We start from the raw sequence: 12,248 nt of genomic DNA, 5'->3' as shown, positions 1-12,248 counted from the left end.
GCTAGCATGGAAAGCGGACGTTAAACGATGATGATGATGATGATGTACTGTTTTTCTCACAGACAGTGCCCAACTGAGCCTACTATACTGTGTAGTCAACAAAATCAAAAACTGACCCTATTATACTGTATTGTTGACAAAATCAAAAACAATGTGCGTGTGTGAAATAAAAAATATAAAATGGTGACAATTTACCCGTCACATCCTGTATGTATGTATGTATATATATATATATATATATATATATATATATATATTTACATACATACACATACAAATACTATGTACACAGTTTCCAAATACCAAATTTTACTCACATCATTGGTCAGTGTGAAGCTCTTGACTATTGTAAAAGTCATTTTGCTCTATGTACTATGGTGAACCAGGTTAGGCACATGGTTAGAAAACGAATGTCTTAATTACATGGCTATGCCTGTGCCTAGATTGTAGGAAATTATTGACAAAGTTGTTGATATATTGAACTTGCAACAGAATGAATACACTGAAACTTCGCAGTCTTATTGTGTTGTGACTTGTTCAATAAACATAAATAAAGGCAAAGTTTACCAAGCTTATATAGTAGGAAGAAAAGGAGAAACAGTTTAACAACACAATCCAGTTCCAACAATGAAATCAAGCTTCAATTTTATTTGTAAATTAGAAATTCTCTATCAAACCAGTGAAAAAAACTTCTGTGAGTTGAGTTGTTTCTTAGATTTATATTTGCTTTTTTTCTGTTTTCTTTATTCTCAGCAACTTTACAACTATTACAACCTTCTCTCCTCCAGCTGTTGCAAACTAGTTTTTAAAAAAACAATTTACAGTTGCAATCATGTAATTCCATTAATAACACCGGTCAGCAACAAATAAGAAAATTCTCCTACCTTGAATGTTAGACTTATTCTTTAGAATAATGTTAGACTGATTCCAACTGATGTCATCAGTTTTGCTCTTTCAGCTCAAGTTTTGGAGGTATCACATATCTTTTTATATGCAGATGTTGTTTATAATCCATGTAGAGTTTTCCTGAAAGGTCAAAATTTTCATTGGATGCAAAATGGTTTCTATAATATTATCATTGATGGTATTGTGTGCCATAACAAAGTCTAAGAAATGGTTGTAAGTAATCATTTCAAGATGACAGGATAAAATCCAGCTGTATAGAATTAAATGAATTTTCACTGACTTTTGTTCCTGATATTGTAAATTAGATGATAACAATGTTGTTATTGTTTCACTGAAGGATCTTTGTCACTTTCTTAATTCCACCATTGACATTATTTAAAATTAAATGAGTTTTCTAGTTAATCCACACTCTGATATGAAGAACATTAAGAAATCCAATAAAACTATCGCATTCACAAATAAATAGATGATGTATATGAATTAAACAAAAAACATGAACAATCAACTCTTAAACAATATTACCACAAACTATAGAAAGGAAATCTTATAAAAGCAAACTACTTATAAAATATACAAAAGGGTCATTCATTCAACACATAAAGAGCTTTTTTATATCGGACATTCTATTGTGAGGTTTCCGAAGACAGTCTATTTATCCAGCAATAATGAATCATTATGTGTATATCCCTCTTTCCTTGGTTCTTCTATTGTTTTATATTCTGATTAAATCTTTCTCCTTTCTTTCTACTTAAATCATCAAGCTTTGCTTTCTACTATACCACCCAACCTTTCCTTATTCACTGCCAAATGCTCACTCCTCAGCAGATGTCTTTGCTTCATACCTCTCATGCCCCACTGTGACAAATTTGGGACCCACCACTGATGTCAGTAAGTTCCTGTGCTGCATCAAACTACACATGTTTTTCCACAGCTATCCTCATCCATTCTCACCACATGACCATACCAGAGCAATCATCTCTCTTGCACACCACAACTGATGCTTCTTAAGTCCAATTTTTCTCTCAAGGTACTTACACTCTGTCGAGTATGCACACTGACATTACACATCCATCGGAGCATATTGGCTTCATTCTTTGCGAGCTTACGCATGTCCTCAGCAGTCACAGCCCATGTTTCACTGCCACGTAGAAAAGTCCAAGAGAAAAGGAAGATGGAGGAAAAAAATCACCAACAATCTACAAGTTTCCAAATTACTGTTGGTAGGGATATAAACTCCATGTGGGTACCATAGTCACATGTACCAGTTATTAATGCCGGCTAGCCTCCATGAGTCTATAAAAATTTCCAGTTAGTTTGATTTACTAGAGTCAGTTTATTTTCACATGAGTAAATCCATGTTTCTATAGCAACTGCATGTTTTTGGTAGAGAAAATAATGAATTTTTATAATAAAAGAGAATAGAGATTTATATCCAGTTTTATTCAGCAGTTAATTATTTTTTTTCATTTCTGCACCTACACATGTTTCTGCAGTAATTAACTAATGCACACTGCAAAATTTGCATCGTTATGTGCACTTATTGTTAGTTGCCACTTTGTTGGGGTAGATACAATTGCATTATTCAGATAGAATCCAAATTAGAGTCTAATTGCATATATATGTCTGTGTTTAAGGCAGTGAGCTGGCAAAATCATTAGCATGCTGGACAAAATGCTTTGTGGCATTTTGTCCTTCCTTACATTCTGTGTTCCAACTCTGCCGAGATCAACTTTGCCCTTCATCCTTTCAGGGTCAATAAAATAAGTACCAGTTGAACACTGGGATTGATGTAATCAGCTTAATCCCACCCCTGAACTTGCTGGCTTGGTGCCAAAATTTGAAACCAATATGTATGTGTGTGTAAAAAACCAGGCTTTTGCACACTTTCCATCTACCAATTTCCAATCACAAAATGTTGGTTAGCCCAAGGCTTTGGAAGAAATATTTACTTGCCAAACTTACTGCTCAATGAGACAGAACCTGAAACTGAATGGATATGAAGGAAACTTAATCACACAGCCAAAATTCTGTACCTATTTAGCAGTTAAGCTAACTGGTTTAATTGTCTTTTATCAATAATTTGGTACTCGCCATACTGGACACCTTGAAAGCCAATAAGCGTATTTCTTGACTCTTAGCACAAACACTATAATTAAAATCTCAAGTTACCAGAGATTTATGAATTTGTTTGCTTTATATCCTGTGCACAAAATTTTTGGTTAAATACAGAAAATGAAGTCTATATCAATAAGAGAAAATACTTGCAAATTAGCTCTTGAGCTATTATGAGAATAATAACTGTTAGGAGTGGCTCACAATATCTGTTGTTTAGTTATGTGGAAAAAACTGTAATAGGTCATATATGTTCTACTTAAACATTCTCATTAATCAGGTTTGAATTGCTGCAGTACATGTAAGAGAAAAAAACAAGAAAGTGCACACACACACATGAAGAAAATAAATAGAAACAAATAGAACATGTTAATAACAAAAATGTTTATCTCTTTTTTTATTATTGTAAACATACAGGGCCGGTTCAAGGTACTGGCAACTTGGGCAGTTGCCCGGGGTGCCATGTGCTAGGGGGCACCAAGGAGGGTGTGACAAAGACATGGAAATTTCCATGATTGTCAGCTTGTACATGCCGAAGTTCAGTTTGCCTGGGGCACCATTAACCCTAGGGCCGGCCCTGGAAACACATTAAGGTAGAGAACTAGCAGAATCATTACATACTGGACAAAATGACTCAGTATTTTGTCTGTCTATAAACTCTGAGTTCAAACTCCACCAAAATCAATTTTGCCTTTCATCCTTTTGATGGTCAATGAAATAAATACCAGTTGATCACTGGGGTCAGTATGATCAACTAGTCTCCTCCTTAAGAATTTCAGGCCTTGTGCCTATCATAGAAAGAATTATTATAAGTACACTATTTTGACTTCAGAGTATAAACAGCTGGAATAAATATAGCAAAGCATTTTTTCAATGTTCTAACAACTCTACCAGTTTGCTTACATTCTGTATAAAGGTGTGTAAATGAGGTTGCATGCTTGGCAGAGTGGTAAGGAAGTTTATATAGCAATCAAAAGATCCCAGGTTAACTCCAACTGTGAGGCACATTGGGCTAGAGTCTTTTGCCATAGCCTTAGGTTGAGCCATGCCTTGCAAGTGAAACTGGGCAAATGAAAACTATAAAGAAACCCATCAGATGAACTGTACTTGTAATCCAAAGGTACAACCATGACCCACATTGTGCCACACTGATTTTACCAAGGAATTGTGTTGATGGGGATATGTGTGCGTGTGTGTGTGTGTGTGAAATACTCAACCATTTATTTACATATTAATTCAATGAGTAGATAGAACAAGAACCACCAAAACTGAGCACTTAATATTTATATGACTGTGTGTGTGTGTATGTGGTGTGTGTCTACTCTGTTGTCTGTATTTAGTTTGTCATGAAGATAAAGTTACATACATCACATGACTTCTTTATGTTAGTCTGCTCGTTATGAGACCATATAATCAGGAATTGCATTACTAAAGTTGTGACATGGTAGCTGCTGCTACTGTGCTGCTCTTCTTCTTCTTCTTCTTCTTCTTCTTCTTCTTATTATTATTATTATTATTATTATTATTATTATTATTATTATTATTAATTTGTTTTAGGTCATACAGGTTTGTGTCACCCATCACACTCTCTTGTTCAAATAACTAGACTCTGGTGCATATTAAAGCCATGTGGGGAAAAGGTTGTTGGATGCAAGGTTGGTAGCTCAAGAGTGCTGAAGATGAAATTTGCTGCACAGGCTTCAATAACAAATGAGATCCACAAACCTAAAAAAAAAATTCAGTTATGCACAGGAGGTCTACTAAACCTAAAAGGGCAAGGACCAAGGAAGAATTTCTTCATGGTTTCCTGTTTGCTGATGATTGTACTTTGATTTCTCAAACATTTGAGGGAATTCAGGGAATAGCCAACAGGTTTGCTACAGCAACCTATGCATTTGGCCTGACTATCAAAATCAAGAGGACTGAAGTTTTATTCCAACCAAAGCCTGGGACAGAACATACTCAAGATTTAAATGTGATGATTGACAATAAGCCACTCAAGTGGGTTGGATTATTTAAGTATCTCGGAAGTACAATAAACTTTAAGAGTACTCTTGATGATGAAATTAATATTACAATATCTAAGGCTACAAGTACTGAAAAGTTCTGAAAAAGTTTTTTTGTATAGCCAACAAGTAGAGGGATACTGTGTTAAAGGAAGACCTGTCCTTATGTGTAAGAATAAGGATAAGTTGAAGCAATCACTAAAATTTCTACAGCTTATATTTGACATCCTGGGGAAGTTGTTGCTCAGATTTATCTGCATGGTGTAAAATGTCATGATGCACCAAAACAATGAGATGAAGCAACAGAACAATAAAAGAATTATATCCTGTAATCACAAACACATCTGTCCAATCCCAAGCAAATTTATTTTTAAACTTTTTTTTTCTTAAATCCTCTCCTTCAAACACTTACAAATTTGAAATCAATGGCAGTAACCATCATCATCATCATCATCATTTAACATCCATTGTCCATGCTGGCATGGGTTGGATGGTTTGACAGGGGCTGGCAAGCTGGAAGGCTGCCCCAGACTCCCGTCTGATTTGGCATGGTTTCTACAGCTGGATGCCCTTCCTAATGCCAGCCACTCCAAGAGTATAATGGGTGCTTTTATGTGCCACAGGCACGGATGCCATTTGTGTGACACGGGTATCTGCCACAATGGCGATTACATTTGGCTTGATGAGTCTTCTTCTCAAGCACGACATAATGCCAAAGGTCTCGGCCATTGCCTCCATGAGGCACAACACTCGAAAAAAGCTCAGCTATTTTGCCTCTGTGAGGCCCAACACACGAAAGGTGCTTTTTATGTGTCACTGGCATGGGTACCAATTATGTGACACCAGCATCAGCCATGATTGCGATTTGACTTGGCTTGACAGGTCTTCTCAAAAACAACATATCACCAAAGGTCTCAGTCCCTAGTCATTGCCTCTGTGAGGCCCAAAGTTCAAAGACCATGCTTCACCATCTCATCTCATGTCTTCCTGAGGTCTACCTCTACCACAGGTTCCCTCTACAGTTAGAGATCAGCACTTCTTTACATAGCTGTCCTCATCCATATGCATCACATGGCCATACCAGCACAGCTGTCTCTTTCACACACCACATCTGATGCCTCTTATGCCTAACTTTTCCCTCAAGATGCTTACACTCTGTCAAACATGCACACTGACATTGCACATCCAGCAAAGCATATTGGCTTCATTTCATTCAAGCTTACACATGTCCTTGGCTGTCACAGCCCATGTTTCACTGCCATGTAGCATAGCTGTTTGCACACAAGCATCATACAATCTGCCTTTCACTCTGAGAAAGAGACCCATTGTTGCCAGCAGAGATAGGAACTCTCTGAGCTTTGCCCAGCCTAATCTTATTCTTACAGCTATGCTCTTGGAGTATTTACCTCTGCAACTAACTTGGTTGCCTAGATAATGGAAGCTATCTATTACCACTAGCTCACCCCTCTGGCAGTTGATGGAGTCTGTTGTTATTATTATTATTATTATTATTATTATTATTATTATTTATTACTTTATTTTACTGATTACATAAATGATAACATAAATGCATCCTGGTTACATAAATGTGTTCTTGCCTTTTCCCCCAAATATAAAAGAAAGAAAGAAGTAGATTTGATTTGAGGGATATTTGGCTAATATTTTTAGCATATCAAATGACTATGTAGAGGCTCCTTTGTTGGCTTTTGTTATAAAACAGTTGTTAGAACACCAACGGTAACCTTATAAACATAGTGATGAACACAACAGAAGTTAAAATGCCATCGCCCACTATGTTACACCCTCAAGTGGAATTTGAATTAAACACTTAGTAATTATATGGAGATCCAGCTGCATATTGTGTGAGAAGGGAAATTTTATGGTGGGATAGTGCTGTAATCCAGTAATGTCTGCTTGCTTTTAAATGGATTGAATCATAGAATGATAAGTGCTTTTGCCACAAACTCTGTGTGGTACCTTTAGCTTAAAGTATAACAATTGTTGTTGTTGTTGTTGGCACTCTGTCACTTACAACGTTGAGGGTTCCAGTTGATCCAATCAATGGAGCAGCCTGCTTGTGAAATTAACGTGCAAGTGGCTGAGCACTCCACAGACACGTGTACCCTTAACGTAGTTCTAGGTGAGATTCAGCGTGACACAGTGTGACAAAGCTGACCCCCTTGAAATACAGGTACAACAGAAAGAGGAAGTAAGAGTGAGAGAAAGTTGTGGTGGAAGAGTACAGCAGGGTTCACCACCATTCCCTGCCAGAGCCTCGTGGAGCTTTAAGTGTTTTCGCTCAATAAACGCTCACAACGCCCGGTCTGGGAATCGAAACCGCGATCCTATGACCATGAGTCCGCTGCCCTAACCACTGGGCCATTGCACCTCCACAAAGTATAACAATATGACTGAAGGAAAACACTTCAGAAGAAATACTGAGCTTACTAAATACCACTATGCAAGAGTTTTATATAATTAATATAATAAGTTGAAAACCTTTGATTAGCTGAGATTATCAGATCAATTAGTTAACAAAAACTTTCACTAGAAGTGTTTAAAATCTAAATTAAAAAGCTAGATAAGGGGAACAACTTCGTTAAGATCAGTTGATTGAAGTTTTCTGACAAGATTGGAGTGGAGTGGATTTGTTCTTTAAAGAACAATACTGTACTGACTAAACTGACAGCAACTCATATAGTTTTAAAAGTGAAAATGCTGCTGATCAAGTATCTTCTCCAATAAAGTAGAACAGCATCCATCACAGGAAACAAATTCCATACTCTTTCACTCACCCATGATATAGAATTTATTGTTGTTGTTGTTGTATAGCCCCAGGTCAGACCTGATCAAGCAGTTTTATGACTCCAAGCCAAACAACTACAGAATGAGACAATTGGATGTGACAGATTGGATGCTGACGATATGGCATGGCTGACTAGACATTCAACCTGTTTTGGCAACTGTACATTTTGATGCTGAAGACATATTTACTTTCATCATATACCAAACAGACTCAAACAACCATGCTTTCCTTACTCACATTTTCTGTATTACTATTCACTAATTTTTGTTCAAATATTATTTCTTCATAGTTATTGTCAATACTCCAGAAAAGGTCCTTGTTCTTTTCTACTCTAGGCACAAGACCTGAAATTTTGGGGGAGGGGGCTAGCCGATTGGATCAACCCTAGTTCGCAACTGGTACTTAATTTATCGACCCCGAAAGGATGAAAGGCAAAGTTGACCTTGGCGGAATTTGAACTCAGAACATAAAGGCAGATGAATACCGCTAAGCATTTCGCCTGGTGTGCGAATGTTTCTGCCAGCTTGCTGCCTTAGAAAAGGCCCTTATTGATACACTGCTATTTGGAGAGAAACAACACAGCAAAAATATGGACAAAAACCTGCTAAGGTTCATAATATAAACAATTCTTGAAACCATTTTGCATATATAAAAACTTGCTGAGGTTCATTACACAAACAGTCCATATATAAAAGTCTGCTGAGGTTTATTGCACAAACTGTTGTATCAGCTCTCTTTATGAATATATGAACACCTGCTGTTCTGATTATGATAAAAATGATGCTGAAAATTTTAAGCCATTAAAATCTTTTGTAGATAAAATACTAAAGATGAATAGAATCATAATGATTTCAAATTGTGGCACATGGCCAGCAATTTTAAGGGAGGGGGTATGTCGATTACATCAACTCCAGTGTTCAACTGGTACTTATTTTATTGACTCCTGAAGGATGAAAGGTAAAGTTGACCTCAACAGCATTTGAACTCAGAATACCAAGCTGGAAGAAATGCTGCTAAGCATTTTGCCAAATGTGCTAATGATTCTGCCAGCTTGCTGAATGGAATTAGAATCCTTTCAACTATAGGCACAAGGCCAGAAATTTGATAGGGTGTAGGGGGCTGGTTGATTACATCGACTCCAGTGCTCAACTGTACTTATTTCATCGACCGAGAAAGGATGAAAGGCAAAGTCGAACTCGGCGGCATTTGAACTCTGAACATAGAGCCAGAAGAAATGCCGCAAAGTATTTTGTCCGGTGTGGTAACAATACTTCTGGTTGCCACCTCCGTGAATGGAATTGCAATGAAAGCAGTGATAAAAATTGAATTATGTCCCCTTGCATGGTAGCTCTTCACTACAAAATCACAAGACGACACTCCACCACGTCATTTAGCCTAAAAGTTTACAGATGGCCAATATGGTGTTGTATAATATCACTTATTTCTTTTGTCTCACTTAATTCTTTGATGCTATTATTTTTTTCATTCTCTTCCTCCTCTCGGGGTCTCCCTTAAAACCGGAGAATACGAAGGAACCCAAAAAAATGCCTCCGAATAACATCGGGATCGGAGTTTTTTCAAAGCAATACTGAAAGAAGAAGAAAAAAAGGAAGAAAAAGGAGGAAAAGGAAGTACAAAGAAGGTTTCTCCGTAAAGAATATATAAAAAAAAACGATTGAGGTGTTTTAAGGTTTAATGTGCACGGACATTGTATTGCAGACGACGAGCCAGGGTTAGTTTTCTGTTGTGACAAGCAGCAGCCATTATTTTTACATCAAACAACAAAAACTCATTCGGGTTCATACATACATACATACACACACACACACACACTTGCCTTTCTGTCTGTCTCTAATAAACATATTCAAAGACAGAGAGAGAAGAGAAAAAAAGATAGTTTTTGTTCTCTTCTGAATCTCACACATTTTAGAGTGTCACTCCTTCAGCAAACCCTCCCTCCAAAATATATATATACCAGATAAGGTGAGTGCAAATATTTCATAACATTACAAACCATTATTATTATTATTTTCCTGTTTACATACCTTTTTTTATGATATTCCATACTGTTTCATTCTGTACCCCGTCTTCGATGTCTTTGTCAACCCTTAATGGTTATTAAAGAAAACATTATTGATTATTGTCAATTGTTGTTTACTCCCTACCCTCATCCCGGTCAACCCTGACCGGGTAGAACTGGCTGTGAGCAAGCGGCATTCCAACTGTGACATCCAGTCCTTTTATGACTACATTAGCCAATGTGTTTTTTTGCTATTTTACTTAAGACGAATGGTGATTCGATTTACGGAAGATTTAACTGTTATTTCTTGGAAATCGAGCGACCACTTAGAAGCTCACTATTTGGTCCTGTCACTATATCAGAATTCCTCCGAATTCAACTTTTGTCATTCCTTTCTTCGATGGAGAAGAGGGGTTAATTTAATAAAGTACCATGTCAGGTATTTGGGTATCGATTTTGATATTCGGCCATACACCCTCCTCACAAAAATATGCGTGGCCTTGTGCCAATTTTTAGAAATCATTATTAGTAATAATTCTTTGATAAAAGCGTGAACATTACACAATCTGACCACCATCAGTACCCTCATTTATAAACCCTTAGGCTTCGCTTCTTTGTCAAATTTAATACGTACCGTAATCTTCTTTCGCAATCGATGTTTGCTTATCTGTAATGTATTGTTATGCTTGTGGCAAATAATTGATGATTATCGATGTGTTTTTTCTTTTTATTCTCATCAGCGTTGAAATCATAATTTCAAATTCCATATATTCTTTTCTCAATAATTTGTTCCTTGTAGACAGCGTGGGAGAAAGGATAGTAAAATCATACGAATTTCATTCATTGTCGATTTTGTTTGCATCAAGGGATTCTATTTCGACCTAAATTTTGTCTCGCTGTGTGTATATATCTTTTTGCTATAACAACAATCTGTTACTATATCCTGACAAATAATTGTCTAACCATATGTATGCAATTAAACAACACAAGACACACACTCTCTCATACACACATGCACACATAGTTACTTAGATAGTCTTTAACTATAATAGATATTATCAGTGGCTTTCATATTGATTGTTGATTACCAAACGGGGACCCTATGGACGTAGAATATTTGCAATCCTTAAAATGACCAGTGATTAAAAACAAACCACATAATCATATTTGTTAACCTAAAGTTAAATAATATATCATGTCTAAAGTTATTACTCGCTATAAGTGTACTTTTATATAAACTGATGATAGACAGATGATGACCTTAATTGAATCATTGTTTTCCTTTACGTCTTACCTTAATTTTAATGTCAACATTTCAAACCTTTATTTAAGAACTTCACATTTGTCAAAAATCGATGCCGTATTCATTTCTTCTTTTCAACCTTTTCTTGATTTTTATAATAATGAATGAGAAATAGTATTATTTTGTTATATAGTGTTGTTGTTTTCTCCGTCTGTCTGTGTCTCTGATTATCATATTCTAAAAACAATGAGGTAGTGTTATTGGCTTATACAAACTCACATACGTTTACAGATTGCGTATGATATATGTGATATGGTATTAATTAACTTTTTGTTGCACAAAATCACCAACATTAACAAGAAAAAAAAATGTAAAATTTAGGCGAGAAAAGAACTGTTGGCATTTCTTTTCGGACAAGTTTAGGCCGTTTTCTATGGATGTTTATATTTGCCACCTACATTCTTTTGTATAATTTATGTTCCAAAGAAAGTGTGGGAGTGCGCTACGTGGTCATTTGATTTGCTAGAAATAACAGCGGAATCTCTCTCAAATCACATCTTACCTCTTAAGTCTTATGAAGTTCTTTGGTTACATTCTACCCGAAACAAATTCAGGGTTAAACATAGGCGGGTGGAATAGTAAAAATTTACATCATATATGTTTAATGTTCAAACTTCCTGCTCTTGTTTATGTCATTTCCTTGTATATGAAATAATGACAATTAACTACTTTTCTTAATTCTCTATTTTACAAACTCTACAGAACAGGGTGGTTGAAATATAAATAGATAAAAGGTTAGTTAAAAGTGCCAAGACAATTTAATACCACATGCAACAGAGATTTTTGTTATGTAATGTTTTAGCTTGTGTGACAGGACTGTGTCCTAAATCAGAATTGAAAGAATGTAAACTAAAGATTATGTGTATTAGTTTTTTTTTGTTTGTTTTGCTTGTTTGCATCTAGTTGGATATATGTCATCAAATCGATGCTGTACACATGTACAGTTTTTTTTTTTTTTGCAATCGGTAATCACACGCACTAATATAGATTATATCCTTATGAATGTGATTGCTCTCCCTTGAGACAATAACAACAGTAGTAACATCAACACCAGAAACTATACAGCTTACTATATATATATATATATATATATAT

At 36.0% G+C, this 12,248-nt stretch overlaps 1 protein-coding gene across 1 annotated transcript in view; it reads left to right on the top strand.

Annotated features, from left to right (window-relative positions):
* The first annotated feature begins 9,181 nt into the window (after nucleotides 1–9,181).
* The window catches only part of LOC106879283 (Golgi-specific brefeldin A-resistance guanine nucleotide exchange factor 1-like), a 94,772-nt gene continuing 91,705 nt past the window's right edge, over nucleotides 9,182–12,248 (top strand). Inside the window, exon 1 of the mRNA XM_052970817.1 lies at nucleotides 9,182–9,813. The gene's annotated coding sequence lies outside the window, so the exon portion shown is untranslated. The remainder of the gene's footprint in view (nucleotides 9,814–12,248) is intronic.

This window comes from Octopus bimaculoides, chromosome 9 (genome assembly GCF_001194135.2).
Source record: "Octopus bimaculoides isolate UCB-OBI-ISO-001 chromosome 9, ASM119413v2, whole genome shotgun sequence".
Classification (NCBI taxonomy): domain Eukaryota; kingdom Metazoa; phylum Mollusca; class Cephalopoda; order Octopoda; family Octopodidae; genus Octopus; species Octopus bimaculoides.
Note: the sequence above shows the minus strand (reverse complement) of the source record. Positions and strands in the feature narration are given on the sequence as shown.